General features: G+C 46.1%; 1 protein-coding gene and 1 non-coding gene across 2 annotated transcripts in view; one reads left to right on the forward strand and one right to left on the reverse strand.

The window, feature by feature from the left end:
- Positions 1–17,879, forward strand: part of CACNG3 (calcium voltage-gated channel auxiliary subunit gamma 3) — a 107,036-nt gene that overhangs the window by 69,246 nt on the left and 19,911 nt on the right. The window lies entirely within an intron of this gene.
- Positions 8,362–8,494, reverse strand: LOC112205945 (small nucleolar RNA SNORA1). Its single transcript, XR_002940081.1, has one exon. It is a non-coding gene; the product is annotated as a small nucleolar RNA SNORA1 (small nucleolar RNA).

The raw sequence follows: 17,879 nt of genomic DNA on the forward strand, positions 1-17,879 counted from the left end.
CACAGTGCCTGTAGAGATGCCAGGCACAGGGCAGATATTTACTGAGTGAAATGAATGAATGAATTTATGTTATGAGTTCTGTGTCTACTGGGGGAAGAGGGCAGGAATTTAACATCAGCCAATTATTTAATCTTAGCCAATTCCTTCCCTTGAGGGGTGTCTAAATTCTGGGGGACAGCAGAGGTGGGTACATGTGGTCTGGATCATGGATCCATGACAGCATCTGCTGAGATGTTCTCATTCCCTGGGACAAAAGAAACATCATCAGGTACATGGGAACAAGGGTTAGGGGGACGTCAGTTAACATTCAGCAGAGTCACCCACCACCAACCTTTAGCCCACTCTATTCTCCCACACTCCTGAGATCAGAAACACTCGGGACCCTGGGAGCTCCCTTTCCCAAGTCCTAGGAGCCAGACCCCAGGGCTGGCGTACATCGGCTGGAATGCGTTGCTGAGCGCAAGCCCCGCCAACCCCAGCGAGCTCTGCGGCTGGGAGAAGGTGCCCAGTACTGTTATGCAGCACGGGCTGGTGATTCATAGTTTATGAGCCGCCTCATACCCATCACTTTGATGCTCACAACAAGCCCGACAGGTAGGAAAAGTAGAGTTTATGAGCTTCTTTTCACAACTGTGGAAACCAAGATCACAAATGGTAATAATGTGAGTTGCTCAGGTTTGCAGAGCAGGCATGGAGGCAAAGCTGGGACTGGGAGACTATTACGTGGTTAGAGCTTAATAAATGGTAGGTGCTGCTGTTCCAAACAGGTGAGGACTCTCAGTTTGTGAGGACTCTCAGTTGCAAAGTACAGAAATCCATTTCAAATAAGCGTAAGCAGCCACATAAGCTATTGGCTGATGGAACTGAAATACCCAAGGTTTACCTGTTTCAAGCATGGCTGGAGCCAGGGACTCAAATGATATTAGCAAGATTCAGATGGTCAACACCTCTCAGCTCTATTCTGAAATCTCTGCCTTGATTTCACCCTCAAGCTTGCTGTCTCCAACGTGGGGGGGGGGGGGGGTTGGGGGCTTGGCAACTGTAACCCCAGCCCACTAGCTTAGCCACTCAATGGAAAATAACATTTTTCTTTTTTGTTTTTTCTTTTTTTTTTTTTTGAGATGGAGTTTCGCTCTTGTTGCCCAGGCTAGAGTGCAATGGCACAAACTCTGCTCACCACAACCTCCGCCTCCTAGGTTCAAGCAATTTTCCTCCCTCAGCCTCCCGAGCAGCTGGGATTACAGGCATGCGCCAGTAGGCCCGGCTCATTTTGTATTTTTAGTAGAGACAGGGTTTCTCCATGTTGGTCAGGATGGTCTCGAATTCCCGACCTCAGGTGATCCGCCCGCCTTGGCCTCCCAAAGTGCTGGGATTACAGGCATGACCCACCACACCCAGCCAAAATTTTTCTTTCTCAACATTTCTAACCAATGTTCCAAGACTATCTTCACTGGACAAACTTGGTCACTTGCCCTCCCCTGAACCAATCACGCCAATCAAGGTGGTGAGACATGTTGATTGGCCAGATCTGGGTCATGTGCTCACCCTCTTAGCCAACCACTGTAGCCAGGAGAATTTAGAATTCTGATTGGCCAGGACTGAATCACATGCCCACTTCTGAAACTGACAATGGAGTCACCCTATGCTCACCTCACTCTCTGCACAGGCTGAAGAGGGAGAGAAGGCATTCCCTACAGTGGAATGAAGGTAGCCTTACCAGTGGAAGGGAGAATGGAAGCTCCTCTGGCAGCTAGAACAGATGTTCCCTCCAGATGCCTGGTACAGACCAGTAACCTTAGCCCCTTGACCAGAGAAACACGCCATGATCTCGCTCCCCTACCACCTGATCCTGAACCAGTCTAGCTAATGACGCTAACTGGAGGCTCCAGGCTCGAGGCTCAGGCCAGAAACAGAGGCTGGCCTCTCCCTGCTAATGGCAGCAGGTGATGGGGATGAAGGAGGTGGCGGTAAATGTGATGGTAGCCTGGCTTCCTCCTCATGCAGAGAGGTAAAGTCCTAAGTCTCTAAGGAGTGGCCAAGGCAGGGGCTCCAAACCAAAAAAAAAAAAAAAAAAAAAAAAAAAAAGCCATAGCAATGAGAGAAGGAAGAGGAAAAGAAGACTTGGGCTCAGGGAGGCTCTGGAATAAAAGGAGAGTCTCAGGCAGTGAAGAGATGCCAATAAACAAAGCTTAAAGGACAGTTCATCCAGGCTGGGTGCTGTGACTGATGCCTGTAATCCCAGCATTTTGGGAGGGCAAAGTGAGAGGATCACTTGAGCCCTCACTTCGAACTCCTCACCAGGAGTTCGAAAGCAGCCTGGGCAAAATAAGAACTTGTTTCTACGAATATATATATATGTGTGTGTGTGTGTGTGTGTGTGTGTGTGTGTATATAAATATATATATATATATATATACACACACACACATATACTACGAATATATACATATATATATATATATATATGGGGGGGCTGAGGTTGGGGGGATCGTTTGAGCTCAGGAGTTAAAGGATGCAGTGAGCTATGATTGTACCGCTGCACTCCAGCCTCAGTGACATAGTGAGAACCTGTCTCAAAAAAAACAAAAAAAAAAAACAAAAAAAAAAACAGGCCGGGTGCAGTGGCTCATGCCTGTAATCCCAATGCTTTGGGGGGCTGAGACAGGAGGATCGCTTGAGGCCAAGAGTTCAAGGCCAGCCTGGGCAACATAGTGAGACCACATCTCTACAAAAAATGAAAACAGTAATGGAGCATAGTGATGAGCAACTGTAGTCCCAGCTACATGGGAGGCTGAGGCAGGAAAATCACTTGAGCCCAGGAGTTTGAGGCTGCAGTGAGCTATGATCATGCCACTGCACTCCTAAGTGTCACAGAAAGACCTTGTCTCAGACAACAAACAAAGTAAAAACAATTCAGACATGAAGGAAATACGCAGTACTCATCCCATACATTCATTTGTCCACTTGTTTATTTAACAACCTACTATGTGCCAGGTCCTGGGAAGACAGTGGTGAGCAAGACAGAGATGCTCTTGGGATTTACAATAGAGAGGAATAAACGGACACATCATTAAACTCATAATTAATCCTTTGTAATATGTGCCTGAAAGAGAAGCACAGGGTGTGGTGCTGTGAGGGCAGATTATTGGATGGCATCAGCCTGGGGACATATTTTTGGTAAGATCTGAAGCCCAGATAGAAATTACTCAAATGCAGGATGGAGAGGGAGAAATAATTGAGGCTGAGGGTGCTCGTGCAAAGGCCCTGAGGCAGGAAAGATAAAACAAAGCCTGTGCAGCAGAAATTTGGTGAGACAGATCTGGAGAGGGGCTGGGGCCACATCACAGAGGATCTCGTAGGCCAGGTTAAGGACTTTTGCCACCATCCAACAAGAAGTTGCCCAAGATACCTGCAGACATATACAAAGGACAGTCTGATGTTCAGGGCACAGTTATAAAGCACCTACTGTGTATCAGATTGGGTGCAGGATATTTGGGATTCAGTGGTGCTTATAGTCTAGGAAATAAGAAGTCAGAAAATAAACTAGGCAATAAATATAAACAAGATATTTAGCATACTCACGGATCATCATAAGCTTAGCAAAGAAAGTGACTGGAGATGTTCAAGTGAGGTGAGGACCTGACGGCCCCGTGAAGGGCTGGGAGAAAGTGGTCCAGGCAGAAAGAGCATCAGCTGCAAAGGCCTGGCAGCCATAAGACGTACTCACCAGTGCACCCACACAGAGTCACATCCACAGGCGGGCATCGTGTGCCCATTTACATTCCTTGCTCTTCCAAAATGCGTCTGCGTCCACCTCTGATAACCTGGGATGCCCTCCACTCTCACCCCGACTTCATCACATACACACATACACCCTTTCGTAGGCTCACCCCACTCAGAGACAGCCCCCGCCACACCCCCATCATATGGCAACTAGCAAAGATCCTAAGGGCTGAGTGGGCAGGGAGAATGGGGATCTGGGGGAGGAGACACCGCCCTCTTTCCCTTCTTCACCCAAGAAGCCTGGGGGCAGCTCAGATTCGAGCAGGGGTGGGGGAACCACCAGGATGTCCATGCAACTTGGAGGGAGGCGTCCAGGTCTTTACCTTGCAGAACTAAATCCCAGTGTGGTGTTTGCTCAAAACGCCAGAACTATTCCTGGATGTCAGGTGCAGTTAATGGTTGCCGTGGCAACCGCCCATGCTTAATGAATAGAAGAGAGTAAAAGACGCCCCGGATAAATGTCAGGGCCCGGGATGGATTTGCTTGGGAGCAAATCTGTTAGTGCTGGGCAGAGCTGACCAGCGAAGGTTGAAATGAGCAGTCCAGGGTAGCTGGAGACAGATCCAGGAGGCTCTCTTCTCTTTCTCAGCTTAACATAGTCAGAATGCTAACATTTCACAAAATGTCAAAAAGTGTGGCTCTTTATACAGACAGTTAAACATAGGCTCCAGTTTTGCAGGTTTGATTCTGCACATGTTTATGTAGTTTGCAGGGAACAGAAATCCAAGCCCAGGTCTCTCAGGAGTTGAGACGTCACTCTTTGTTTTTTTTCTTTAACTCTTCCTGCATTACCTTTTTTAATGAAGAAAGTGTCACATTAGGGTCAAAAATAATATTTTAAACTCTGAACCTCTACACATTATATTGTCATTGTGCTATTTACATGCTGCTTACAGGATTAGAAAACAACTGGTAGTGGCTGGGCCACAGTGGCTCACGCCTGTAATCCCAACACTTTGGGAGGCCAAGGCAGGTGGATTACTTGAGGTCAGGAGTTTGAGACCAGCCTGGCCAACATGGTGAAATCTGTCTCTACTAAAAAAATACAAAAATTAGCTGGGCATGATGGCATGCACCTGTAATTCCAGCTACTTGGGAGGCTGAGGCACGAGAATCTCTTGAACCACAGAGGATGGAGGTTGCAGTGAGCTGAGATTGAGCTACTGCACTCCAGCCTGGGCAACAGAGTGAGACTGTTTCTCAAAAAAAAAAGAAAAAATAAAAGAAAAGAAACAACTGGTAGTGTCTGGTAATGAGGCATAAGTTAAATGCCGCGCAATGAGCATCCCTCACGTCTGCTGGAGCATCCCAGTGACCATGTGCATAGCTGCATTAGGGAACCATGTCAAACTCTGTTGGCCCATGAAAGTGAAGCCCAAGTCCAAGGTACAGACCAGCTCTGCACTCGCAGCTGCAGTCAAGGACTCAGGACTCACCATGGCTGTGATGCTTGCTTGTAGGGAGACCTCAGATCAGTCTCAGAAGGCCTCAATCCCAAATCTTCTAAGAGGAAATAACCCTCCCCACAAACCTTCCACATCCCCAAACCTATCTTGCCTATCCTCCAGGCAGGGTCTCAAATACTCCCCGAGGGCAAGTTTTTTGTGATGTGATGACAATACGGTGTGTCCATCTGACGACAGAGGCTGGAGCACCTCCTGAGGTCACAGCACTGCTCTCAGCCTCTGCTATGCATCAGAATCTTGGAGAAACCTGTTCAAAAACACAGGTTCTCAAAGCCTCTAATTCAGGGCTTTGTGTAGGTGCCCAGGAATGCACTTGTTTGTTTGTTTTAAGAAGAGCCCAGGTGATTCTCATGCAAGTGGACCCAATTTTTCCAGGCACCTCTGAAAGAGAGATGTCACCAGTTAAAAAGCAGCTAAGACCCAGGACCCTTGTTCTCTTCAACCCTTCTCCCCAGAAGCCCCAGAAGCCTCTGTGGTCTGGAAACAGGATGAGTTCTTCATGCTTTTGAATGCCTGCCAAGGTAGGGTTAAGAAGACTTTCAGACACTCTAAACAGTGAAATGATCAGGGTGACCACCCTACCCTCACAGATCTCCAGTGTTAGTAATACTAAGCTGTTAAGTAAGGAAGATCAACACACATCTGGTTTTTTTCCGTTGCATTTCAATGGTTTTTGTAAACGTCAAATATCAAATAATTTATAGTTGTCATTCTCTCTGTCTCTCTCTCTCTCTGTACCCCTGCTTTGCTGGTACCCCAAACACATGACTATTCTACCTAATTGGTGACTCCTACAGCAGTGCCTACAAAGTTTCAAGGTACTGTGTTGGTGAACATGCCCTGTGGCCTAGGCTAGGAAGGGCTGGGCTCTTGGCTGTGAGCTCCAGGACTAACCAGAATCAAAACCCTCAATAACCAAATAATGAAGGACCAAGGAAAACAGTTCACTCTAAACCTCCCAAACACATTCAATGGGCCGATCAAGCAAAGAGCTCAAAACCAGGCTCTTTAGAAATGAAGCAAGCCTATTCATCATGTGCAGAAACAGACAGGTAGCACGGACAGTCATTCCTCATTAAATTCCCCATACTCTGTTTTAAGGCAGTACCCTGTCTCGATGAGGCATACCTCTGTGGACTCTGGCTTGATCACTGTTCCACTCCCATCACCAGTGGCTTCTCCAAAAGGCCCAAGGTCACTTTCAATGATTCCTCTAAGATGCACTTTCATTCCTGCTCCTCCACAAGTTCCTAGCATGCAAAGAGATTTCTTACACTGTAAATCAGATTGTGTTTCTCATGTGCTGAAAACCCTCCAAAGCCTGGACCATACATGCTCCTTTTCAGTTCTGGACCCTGGCCTGTAAGAAGCTCGGTGATGTGTGCCTGCTCCTTCATGGGCCTGATCTCATCCCACTTTCCCCCTCACTCACTCTGCTCCAGTTGCCCTGAGCTTGTCTTGGTTCTAGAAACACACTAAAGTGCCATCCTTCCCCAAGGCCTTGGCACTTGCAGTTTCCTCTGCCTGGAAGGCTCTTCCCTCAAATCTTCCCATGGGTGGCTTCCTCTTGTCACTCAGGTTGACTGCTCAGATAGGCCCTTTCTGTCCACCCAATCTCACGACTGTCCTCCCCCACCCCAATCACATTCTCTCCAGGGTTTATTATTTTCATGGAACTTACCACTGAAATTATCTTTTCCTTTTTAGTGATGCATTTGTTTCATTTATTTCTTTGTTTATGCTAGATCTCTCTCCGCTAGAATATAACAGCCTGGTCTATTTTGTTCACTGATAAATTTCAAGTGCTGGAAACAGTGCTTAACACAAGCAACCTAGGTGCCTCTCCAGATATCTATTGAACAAAAGAATGAATCAGGGACCGGGTGCAATGGCTCATGCCTATAATTGCAGCATTTTGGGAGGCTAAGGTGGCAGACCAATTGAGGCCAGAAGTTTGAGACCAACTGGACAACATAGTGAGACTCCATCTCTACAAAAATAAAATAAAAAGATTAGCCAAGGGTGATGACATGCACCTGCAGCTCCAGCTACTTGGTAGGCTGCAGTGGGAGGATCACCTGAGCCTGGGAGATTGGAGCTGCAGTGAGCCATGATTGTGCCACTGCCCTTCAGCCTGGGCAACAGAGCAAGACCCTGTCTCAAAAAAAAAAAAAAAAGAATGAGAAAAGAATAAATCAGGATGTGCATCAACCACAGTTCTTTACACCAGAAGAAAATGTTTATTTCTCAGAAACTGACTCGTTGTTCTCTTATTAGAAGCGGTAATTTGTAATTGCTATACCCTAAGTGCTTCATCTTGATCAGGGGCCAAGCTCAGCTCAGGGTCCTTGTTACTATGAATTCATTATCCAAATCCCTGTGTGCGCAAGGTTGCACGGACAGGCAAGTAAACTCTGTCTTAATATGAATATGTGCATTCATGACCGGACCAGTTATAAAATCATTCCCTACACAGGCACCCCCTCCCTACTCCACGCCACACCCCTGCCCCATTTAACACTCTGCAATTCGCGGTTTTTGTCTGACAGCCTGTTTCTGATTGCCAGCTCTTGTCAACACGTGACAATACAACGAAAATAGGAGGCAAAACGTGATGTGTTAACCACGGGTAGACAAGAGCCTGCTGGAGGGACACAAGCTAACAATGGAAGAAGAGAAAATTGACAAGAATGATGATGTGATAGACACATCCAACGATTTGAATATCAAAGGATTAACAGGAGCCCTTAGGAAAACTGATGACGGGCTCAAATATTGCTTGCAAAAATGACCCATTTTATGATCCTGCTGTGAAAGTCAAACTTTATGATCTTGTCAGCGCAGGGAAAGATTTCATACTGGACTACCACGCAATTTTATCAGAAAAATTATGCATGCCCCAACCCTGCCACTCCGAAATCAACAAAGCTTACTTTTTTTGTTTACCCTAGTACATAGTTAAAGAAGATCAGAAAAAAATCAGCATGTTTTCCTGAATTATAATTTCATTTTCAGATAAAGTTGGAAGCATGTTTTCGGACTTGATTGTTTACTATGAATAGGAGGCCCTGGGTTTTTTTTCTTTTATTTTATTCTCTTAAAAAAATTTTCAAAGTGTTACAGGTCTCATTGTCACCACTGCGATACAGATACTGTTATGGAAGCATAACCTGTGTTTCAATTTAGCCACTTACAATTTTCAGACACCATGATCGACAGTGCCCATTCTCATCTAGAAAGAGGCTTTAGTCCCTATTTTTGAGTGGACTCACCTGAAGGCTGTGGTCCTTGACGTTAGCTGCACAGTTAATCACCCAAGGAGCTTTGAAAAATCCACAACCTGGGCAACATAGCAAGACCCTATCTCTACAAAAAAAAAAAAATAATTTAAAAATTAGCCGGGTATGGTGGCGTGCACCTGTAATCCTAGCTACTCAGGAGGCTAAGGTAGGAGGATTTCTTGAGCCCAGTAGTTTGAGGCTGCAGTGAGCTATGATTGTGCCACTGCACTCCAGTCTGGTGACAGAGCAAGACCCTATCTCTCAAAAAGAAAGGAAGGGGAGAGGAGAGGAGAGGACAGGAGAGGAATTCAGATGCCCAGATAAAGTAAGAATCCCTGGGAGCAGAACCCCAGCCTCAGCATTTTTCAAGCTTCCCTTCCCAAAGTAATTCCAGTGTGAACCAGTGTTGAGAATCACTGTTGTAAGGCATCCTTATTCTCAGATAATAAAGATCTGCTGTAACAACAGGGGCCCAAACATTCTTAATCAAGGGCTTAACCCAAGTACTCAGGAAGCATAAACACAAATGATATTTGCTCTTCCTTTCTGATATCATAAAGCAAAAATCTTCACAAAAGAGTTCTAGCAAAAGACCTACAACGCTGGACCCTAGGTTCCTGTTGGCCTCTGTTTTGAGCTCTAAGCTGGGCTTTTGGGGGCCTGGAATGTGGTTGCACTGGCTGGACTCATGCTGAGATGGATGTCAAGCTCTGGCTACAGAATTGGCCCTGTTTATGGGTTGGAGCAGGTTCCAGGCACTGTGGCTGGGCTAGGTGGGCTGGTGAGGAGTGCCAGCCCTCACTCTGAGCACATCATAACTGTCCAGAGCCTGCTCTGAAGTGATGTCTCTCTGTTAGATTCGTGGATTCACAGCCACCAAAATCTGCCCCAGGACCCTCCGTGTGGGCTGTGCAGAGGAGATGGATGTGAGAAGACCATCAAGAGGCTCTACTGATATCCTCTCCTTCCACTGGAGCGGGGACATCCTGGGGAAACCTGTCTCCACTCCCCATTTAGGATCTCCCTTCAGGACTGCAAACTTGGAAAGATTGGGCCTTGGATGATAGTCTCACTTCCCCAGGCCTCTCTGCTCTGGATCCAGTATTTCTTGACTTGAAGTCAGATCCACTAAATTCAGAGCTGTCTTTGAATGACCCAGAAAGCTCTGTCTGGCCTTTGGCCAAAATTGGCATGGCAGGTTGGTCTAGGTCTATTCCCTCCCGGGAGTGATGGTTCCTGGGGCTCCTTGCCTGGGTTAGCACTCTGTGGGAATACACACGCATGCATGCACCCACATGCACAGGTCTGCACATGTGTACCCATGTCTGGGTGAGGGCAGGATGAAGAAGGCCATACCCTCCAATTTCCCATTGGTTTCCTCTCACCCCCATGCCCAAAATAGAGATAATGATATTAATAACTGCCCCCTGTTAACCCTCTTCCCAGTGCTTAGCACTATGTTAGTGCTATTTAGAGGATTTTGCAAGAGCTCAGGGTCTAGGGTTAGACAGACTTTGGTTTTATGACTCAGCTTCCCCTTCTATAAAAGTATTTATTGGGCCAGGCACAGTGGCTCACACCTGTAATCCCAGCGCTTTGGGAGGCTGAGGCAGGCAGATCACCTGAGGTCAGGAGTTCAAGACCAGCCTGGCCAACATGGTGAAACGCTGTCTGTACTAAAAATACAAAAATTAGCTGGGCGTGGTGGCGGGCACCTGTAATCTCAGCTACTCAGGAGGCTGAGGCATGAGAATCGCTTGAACCTGGGAGGCAGAAGTTGCAGTGAGCCAAGATCGCGCCACTGCACTCCATTCTGGATAACAGAGCAAGACTCCATCTCAAATACATACATACATACATACATACATACATAAAATAAAATAAACATATTTATTGAATGGACATCCACATACATACTTCCCATGTGCTAAGCATTGCTCTAATGCACTTGACGAACACTGACTTTTCTATTCCTACTGTTATTCTCAGCTTTCAAAGGAGGAAACTGAGGCACTTTTAAGTTAAGCAACTTGCAGAGCTGGGATTCAAACCCACTCATTCTGGCTCCAAAATCCATGCTCCTCAGCTCATCCTATGACCAACAATAGTGCCTGCTTCATGGGATTGTGAGGAATACCCAAAGAGCCTTTACCCAAGGCCTGGCAGAGCACATCTCAACAAACATGGATACTATGATGATTTCTTTTGAAACCCCCAACAGGCTGGGTGGTGGCTCATGCCTGTAATCTCAGACTTTGAGAGGCCAAGGCAGGCAGATCACTTGAGGCCAGGAGTTGGAGACCAGCCTAGCCAACATGGTGAAACGTTGTCTCTACTAAAAATACAAAAAAATAAAAAACAAAAAAAAATCCACCTGCCTCGGCCTCCCAAAGTGCTGGGATTACAGGCGTCAGCCACTGTGCCCGGCCCAATAAATACTTTTAGAAAAGGGGAAACTGAGTCATAAAACCAAGGTCTGCCTAACCCTAGGCCCTGAGCTCTTGCAATTTTGGTGGCATGCACCTGTAGTCCCAGCTACTCGGGAGGCAGAGGCAGGAGAATCGCTTGACCCTGGGAGGCGGAGGTTGCAGTGAGCCGAGATTGCACCACTGCACTCCAGCCTGGGCAGCAGAGTGACACTCTGTCTCCAAAAAAAAAGAAAGAAAGAAAGAAAGAAAGAAACCCCAGCAATCTGGAGATCACTGGCTTTTTTTTTTTTTTTTTTTTGAGACGGAGTCTCGCTCTGTCTCCCAGGCTGGAGTGTAGTGGCGTGATCTCAGCTCACTGCAAGCTCTGCCTCCCAGGTTCACGCCATTCTCCGGCCTCAGCCTCCCGAGTAGCAGGGACTATAGGCGCCCGCCACTACACCCGGCTAATTTTGTTTTTGTATTTTTAGTAAAGGCGGGGTTTCACCGTGTCAGCCAGGATGGTCTGGATATCCTGACCTTGTGATCTGCCTGCCTCAGCCTCCCAAAATGCTGGGATTACAGGCGTGAGCCACTGTGCCCAGCCAATCATTAACATTTTCTAACTGAGGAGATCAAGTCCAGGCACTGTGACTCATACCTATAATACTAGTACTTTGGGATGCCAAGGTGGCAGGACGGCGTAAGGCCAGGAATTCGAGACCAGCCTGGGCAATATAGCAAGACCCCATCTCTACCTTGAAAAAATAAAATTAAAATTAAAAAAAGAAAAACTAAAATGAAGAGATCAAGGCCGAGGGGAAGAAGGTGTCTTGGTCCATTTGGGCTGCTATAACAAAGTACTGTAGGATGGGTGGCTTGCAAATAACAAATTTGTTTCTCATGGTTCTGGAGGCTGGAAGTCTGAGATCAGGGTGCCTGCCTGGTGAGGTGCTGGTGAGGGCCCTCTTCCGGGTTGGTGGGGTGCTGGTGAGGGCCCTCTTCCAGGTTGCAGATGGCTGTCTTTTCACTGTATCGCCACATGGCAGAAAGAGAACAAGAGAGCTCTCTGGAGTTTCTTTTATAAGGACACTAATCCCATTCATGAGGGCCCCACCCTCGTGACCTAATTATGTCCCAGCAGGCCCCACTCCTAATACCATCATTGTAGGCATTAGGATTTTCTTTTTTGTTGTTGTTGTTGTTTTGTTTTGTTTTGTTATATAGAGTCTTCCTCTGTCACCTAAGGTGGAGTGTAGTGGTGTCATCATAGCTCACTGCAGCCTCAATCTCCCAGACGCAAGTGATCCTCCCACCTTGGCTTTCTGAGCATCTGGGACTCTAGGTGTGTGCCACCATGTCCAGTTAATTTCTAAACTTTTTGTAGAGAGGGGTCTTGCCATGTTGCTTAGGCTAGTCTTGAACTCCTGGGCTCAATAGATCCTCCTGCCTTGGCCTCCAAAAGTGCTGGGATTACAGGTGTGAGCCACCATGCCCTGCAGGCATTAGGATTTCAAGATAGGAATTTTGAGAGGACGTGAGCATTCAGTCCATTGCACAAGGCCATACAACTAGTAACTTAGTGGCTGGCCAAGGATTCAAACTGAAAGCTTGTGTTCCTACCAGTATACCACACTACCCCTCTAGAGGTCAGATAGGCACCTGCTGAAGAAGAAGCAGCCGATTTCTCCCCCAGATTGCAACCATCTGACTTACTTGTAAAAATCCACAGACAAGCAGCCTTATACCCCTTTGTGATTGCTGGTGACCACTTCCCAGGATCAGGCTGGGGCCCACGCTGCTGAGATCTGAAAGGAAATACTCAAAATAGGGACTCTGAGCCCCTTTTCAGCTCAAGTACCTGGGAAGCACCACTTTCTCCAGAGACAGACGACAAGGGCTTTAAGAGTTAAACATACAGGCCAGGTCCATGGTGGCTCACGTCTGTAATCCCAGCTCTTAGGGAGGCAGAGGCAGGAGGATAGCTTGAGCTCAAGAGTTTGAGACCTGCCTGGGCAATGTAGTGAGATCCCATTTTTAATAACAATAATAATAATAATAATAATTTTTAAATTAAAAAATAGTTAAAAATACAAACATCCCATTTCTAGATTCCCTCCCCATTCCTGCATGTTTGGAAGCTACCCAGAACCAGGTCAGTTCTTTCAGTTACCCCAAATCTGGTGGTCTCAAGGTTACTCCCTACCCTAAGAAAGAGCTGGGGCTGACCTTGGTCCATGTCCATGTGCAACTCAACCTCCTAGATTTTCCAGAGGTTGAGTTGTACATGGACATGGGCAACTGAAGGGACATGGAGAGCTAAAGGGACAGCTAGAAGGGCAGCTGATGGACCCAGTGATCCCTGTGCTGAAAAGACAGCTGGAAGGGCAGCTGATGGACCCAGTGATCCCTGTGCTGAAAAGACAGCTGGAAGGGCAGCTGATGGACCCAGTGAAACCACCGCAATAGGCCTTCTTTTTTCCTACTAGCCTCTCTTCTGTTCCTCAAACTCACCAAGTTCACTCTCGCCCCAGGGTCTTTGCATTTCCATTTCCTTCTACCTGGAAAGCTCTTTCCTGGACTCTTCATATAACTGGCTCCTTCTCTTTTTTCAGGTCTGAGCTCAAGTGTCCCTTCTGCAACAACCCTATCCAATGTTGCCCTCCACTTGCCCCCCACCCAATGAAGAGTTGCTATCACATCATCCTGTTTTGTATCTTTCTTGGTTTTTTGTTTTTGTTTGTTTGTTTTTTGAGACAGAGTCTCGCTCTGTCACCCAGGCTGGAGTGCAGTGGCAAGATCTCGGCTCACTGCAACCTCTGCCTTCTGGGTTCAAGTTATTCTCCTGCCTCAGCCTCCCGAGTAGCTGGGATTATAGGCACGCACCATCATGCCCAGCTTATTTTTGTATTTTTTAGTAGAGACAGGGCTTTACCATGTTGGTCAGGCTGGTCTCGAACCCTTGACCTCAAGTGATCTGCCTGCCTCGGCCTCCCAAAGTGCTGGGATTACAGGCATGAGCCACCATGCCCAGCCCCAGTGTTTTGTATCTTTCAAAGCTCGGTTATATTGTCTATAGTCTCTCTCCTCAATGAGAATGCAAGTTCTGAGGATCAAGACCGTCTCTGTCTTGGGCATTAGGGAATCCCTAGGACCTAAAACCAGTCTTCACAACCCAGTTCTCACACTTACCTTCCCCGGTTCCCATCACCCCTCTCCTTTCACCTGTACCCACTGGATCTGTCCTCCAGACCATTAATCCTCTAAACACCTTGAGCTACTTTGAGTTCCCAAATGAGTTTTTCTCTTGTTCATTCTCTCATCATCACACATGCTATTCCCTCTGCTTTGAGAAACACGCCTCCCTTCCTCTGATTAACTTCTCATTAACCTTCAGGTCTCAGCTTAGACATAATTTCACTCCACGTGCAGTTAACAAAAATTATTCTGCTGAGTTATCAGGTGAGAGAATTTTTGGTGGTGGGGAAAGCACTTTTAATCCCGTCCATACTGTTTTAATTCTCTATGTACATCTATTCTTTTTAATTTAAAAGGGATTAACTGAATAAAGGGTAATGGACTGTTTCTTGTTTTCTTTGTATTATTTCTCTGTATTGAAAAAATATCGTAGTAAATGTGATTTTAAAATGCCAGTACCACAATGACTTAATTATTACAGCTTTATTGTATGGCTTAATATCGTGTAAGAAACCACCTCACTGAGCTCTTTCATTCATTCTACTGTGTTTTTTCAGCTAATTGCCTTCAGCTGCTTCTTCCTTTTTTTTTTTTTCTGAGCTGGAGTCTTGCTGTCTCACTCAAGCTGGAGTGCAGTGGTGCCATCTCAGCTCACTGCAATCTACGCCTCCCAGGTTAGACAGATTCTCCTGCTTCGGCACCCTGAGTATCGGGGACTATAGGCGCCCGCCACCACGCCCAGCTAATTTTCGTATTTTTAGTAAAGACGGGGTTTCACCATGCTGGCCAGGCTGGCCTCGAACTCCAGACCTCAGGTGATCCACCGGCCTCAGCCTCCCAAAGTGCTAGAATTACAGGCGTGAGCCACTGCACCCGGCCTACTTTCAGCTCCTTAAGTAGACTAATTCTATCACCTGGAAAAATTGTAATTTTACTCCATTTTTTTTCTGTTGCTTATAACTCTTAATTCTGTTTTATTCCTTCTTGTGCTAGAATTTGTCAAACCATAACAAATAATCGAGGCAATGATGGGCATTCTTATCTCAGTCCTGATTTCAGTAGGAAAATTTCAAGGGTTTGACCTTTAAGAAAAAGTGTCAGAAGTTACAGCTAGAAGGGAGGAATACATTCTAATATCCTATAACACTGTAGGGTGAATATGGTTAACAATAACTTAGTGTGGCCAGGTGTGGTGGTTCACACCTGTAATCCCAGCACTTTTGCAGGCCTAGGTGGGAAGATTGCTTGAGTCCAGCAGTTCAAGATCTGCCTGAGCAACATGGCAAGACCCCCATCTCTACAAAAAATATAAAAATTGGCTGGTTGTGGTGGTGCACACCTCTAGTCCCAGCTACATGGGAGGCTGAGGTGGGAGGATCACTTGAACCCAGGAGTTCAAGATCGTGAACATGACGAGACCCCATCTCTACAAAAATATAAAAACTAGCCTAGGTGTGGCGGTGCATACCTGTAGTTCCAGCTATAGGAGGCTGAGGTAGGAGGGTCACTTGAGCCCAAAACGTCGAGGCTTCAGTGAGCCATAAGCATGACACTGCTCTCCAGACTGGGCAACAGAGCGAGACCCCGTCTCAAAATAAATAAATAAAATAATTTAGTGTACCTTTTCCAAAAGCTAAAAGAGACAGATTTGCCAATTACCTTGATTTGATCATTATTCACTATATACGTGTATCAAAGTATCACTCTGTATCCCATAAATATGTACGATTGTTACATGTCAACTAAAAAGGAACAGAAAAAGAAAAAAAGAGTATCCGCTTAAGGACAGCACCCCTCCTCATGTGAAGGAAGTACTTTTCCATTGTCTGAACCAGAGACGAACTATTGGTACAATCTTCTCTCCCCAGGATGAAGCTGTGGCCACCAAAAAGCCAGTCTCTGCAACTGTACTTCAACACCTCCGGAAATCTCTTTTGGCTCTGTCTTTCTCTCCAAACCTCTTCCCGGGGTCCTGGGGTCTATGAATTCTCAGGGCCCGGCTCTCACACATGCCCTTCGCTGGGCTCCTGTCCTCCGTCACCTGGGCTCCTGTCCTCCCTCACCTGTAACCACCGGATCCGTCACCCAGACCAAACGCCACTGATCTTTTTCCTGCTTTAGCTTCTACCTCTCTCTGCTCCAATGCCTGAACTTAAAGCTGTGCTCTTCTCTGCATCCTGACTTCATCCTTGCAGACTGCATGTTTTCACCATCGCTCTTGGTTCCATCTTCTACAGTGGGTGGGCAAGTCCAATCTCATTCTACTTTTCTAAGATTTACTGATATGGGAAGATACTCCTAAGAAAATATAAGTGAGAAGAACAGCACGATCCCAGTTTTGTAAAGCCATTTGTGTGCGAAAGCACAGGGGAAAAAAAGCCTGGAAGGAAATATACAAAAATGCTAAATAGTGGTTATTTCTGGGAGCCAGCAATATGCTACTTACATGAATGTCCAAGCTCACTTTGTGATGCATGTATGACATGGGTTGCCAGCAGATTCATTTTCAGTGTGGAGTCTTCCTTGGGGAAAATTCTTGATTCCTTTTCCTTCTATATTGCTTCTTAAAAATCTCACCATGGCGCCAATGTGTCTCTTGTGATCCTAAAGGACCTACCAAAACCAACGGTAATAATAGCTGTAATATACTGAGTTCCTACCATACTCCAGGAACTGTACTAAGTGCTTTATGTCATTGCCTAATTAAAAGATTTATGTGTAAAGTGCTGAGAACAGCAACTGGCGTAATAACTGCTATTACTGCCTCAACTAATTCTCATGGCAACTCCATGAAGTTACTATTATTATCTTCATTCTGTAGAAGAAGGAACTGAGGTTTGGAGAGGTAATTTGCCATAGATACCACAACTAGTAAGTGGCTGAGTCAGGATTCATGCCTACGTGGGACACCAAAGACTGGGCTCTTACTAAATACATTTTGGTTCAGGGGTTGCAAACTCAAATATCTACAAGGCCAGGCAAGAATATAGAGCCAGGTGGGGACTTTGGCCAACTGGAGAGTTTACACCCAGTCTAAAGAGGGCTGCTGATGTCAGCTACGTCATCCAGGGATTCATTACTCCCGCATGGAAATGTGAGACAGAGGTCCCCATTTTTGAAGAGAAACTGCGAATCAGTTTTTAATGTGAAATATTCAGAATTTTAAATTGCAGCAGCATAGGCCAGGAGCGGTGGCTCACACCTGTCATCCCAGCGCTTTGGGAGGCTGCGGCAGGCGGATCACCTGAGGTCAGGAGTTCAAGACCAGCCTGGCCAACATGGTGAAACCCCGTCTCTACTAAAAATACAAAAATCAGCCGGGCATGGTGGCACGCGCCTGTAATCCCAGCTACTCAGGAGGCTGAGGCAGGAGAATCACTTGAACCCAGGAGGTGGAGGTTGCAGTAAGCTAAGATTGCACCACTGCACTCCAGCCTGGGTGACAAAGCAAGACTCCATCTCAAAATAAAATAAAATAAAATAAAATAAAATAAAATAAAATAAAATAAAATAAAAATTTAAAAAATGCAGAAGCTTACTTAATTTTTAAAAATAAAATGTGCAAAAGAGTATTGCAGGTAAAACAAACACACACAGATTAAACCACAAAATGAAACAGTCTGCAACCCAGATTTGCGCCAGAAGCCAATATTATCTACTTTAGAAACACCAGCCTAGATTACATCTTCTATCCCAGGAAGGCCCAAACTCCCCTTTGCTTTCCATTTTTGCCTTCTTGGGACAGA

This window comes from Pan troglodytes, chromosome 18, assembly GCF_028858775.2.
Source record: "Pan troglodytes isolate AG18354 chromosome 18, NHGRI_mPanTro3-v2.0_pri, whole genome shotgun sequence".
Taxonomy (NCBI): domain Eukaryota; kingdom Metazoa; phylum Chordata; class Mammalia; order Primates; family Hominidae; genus Pan; species Pan troglodytes.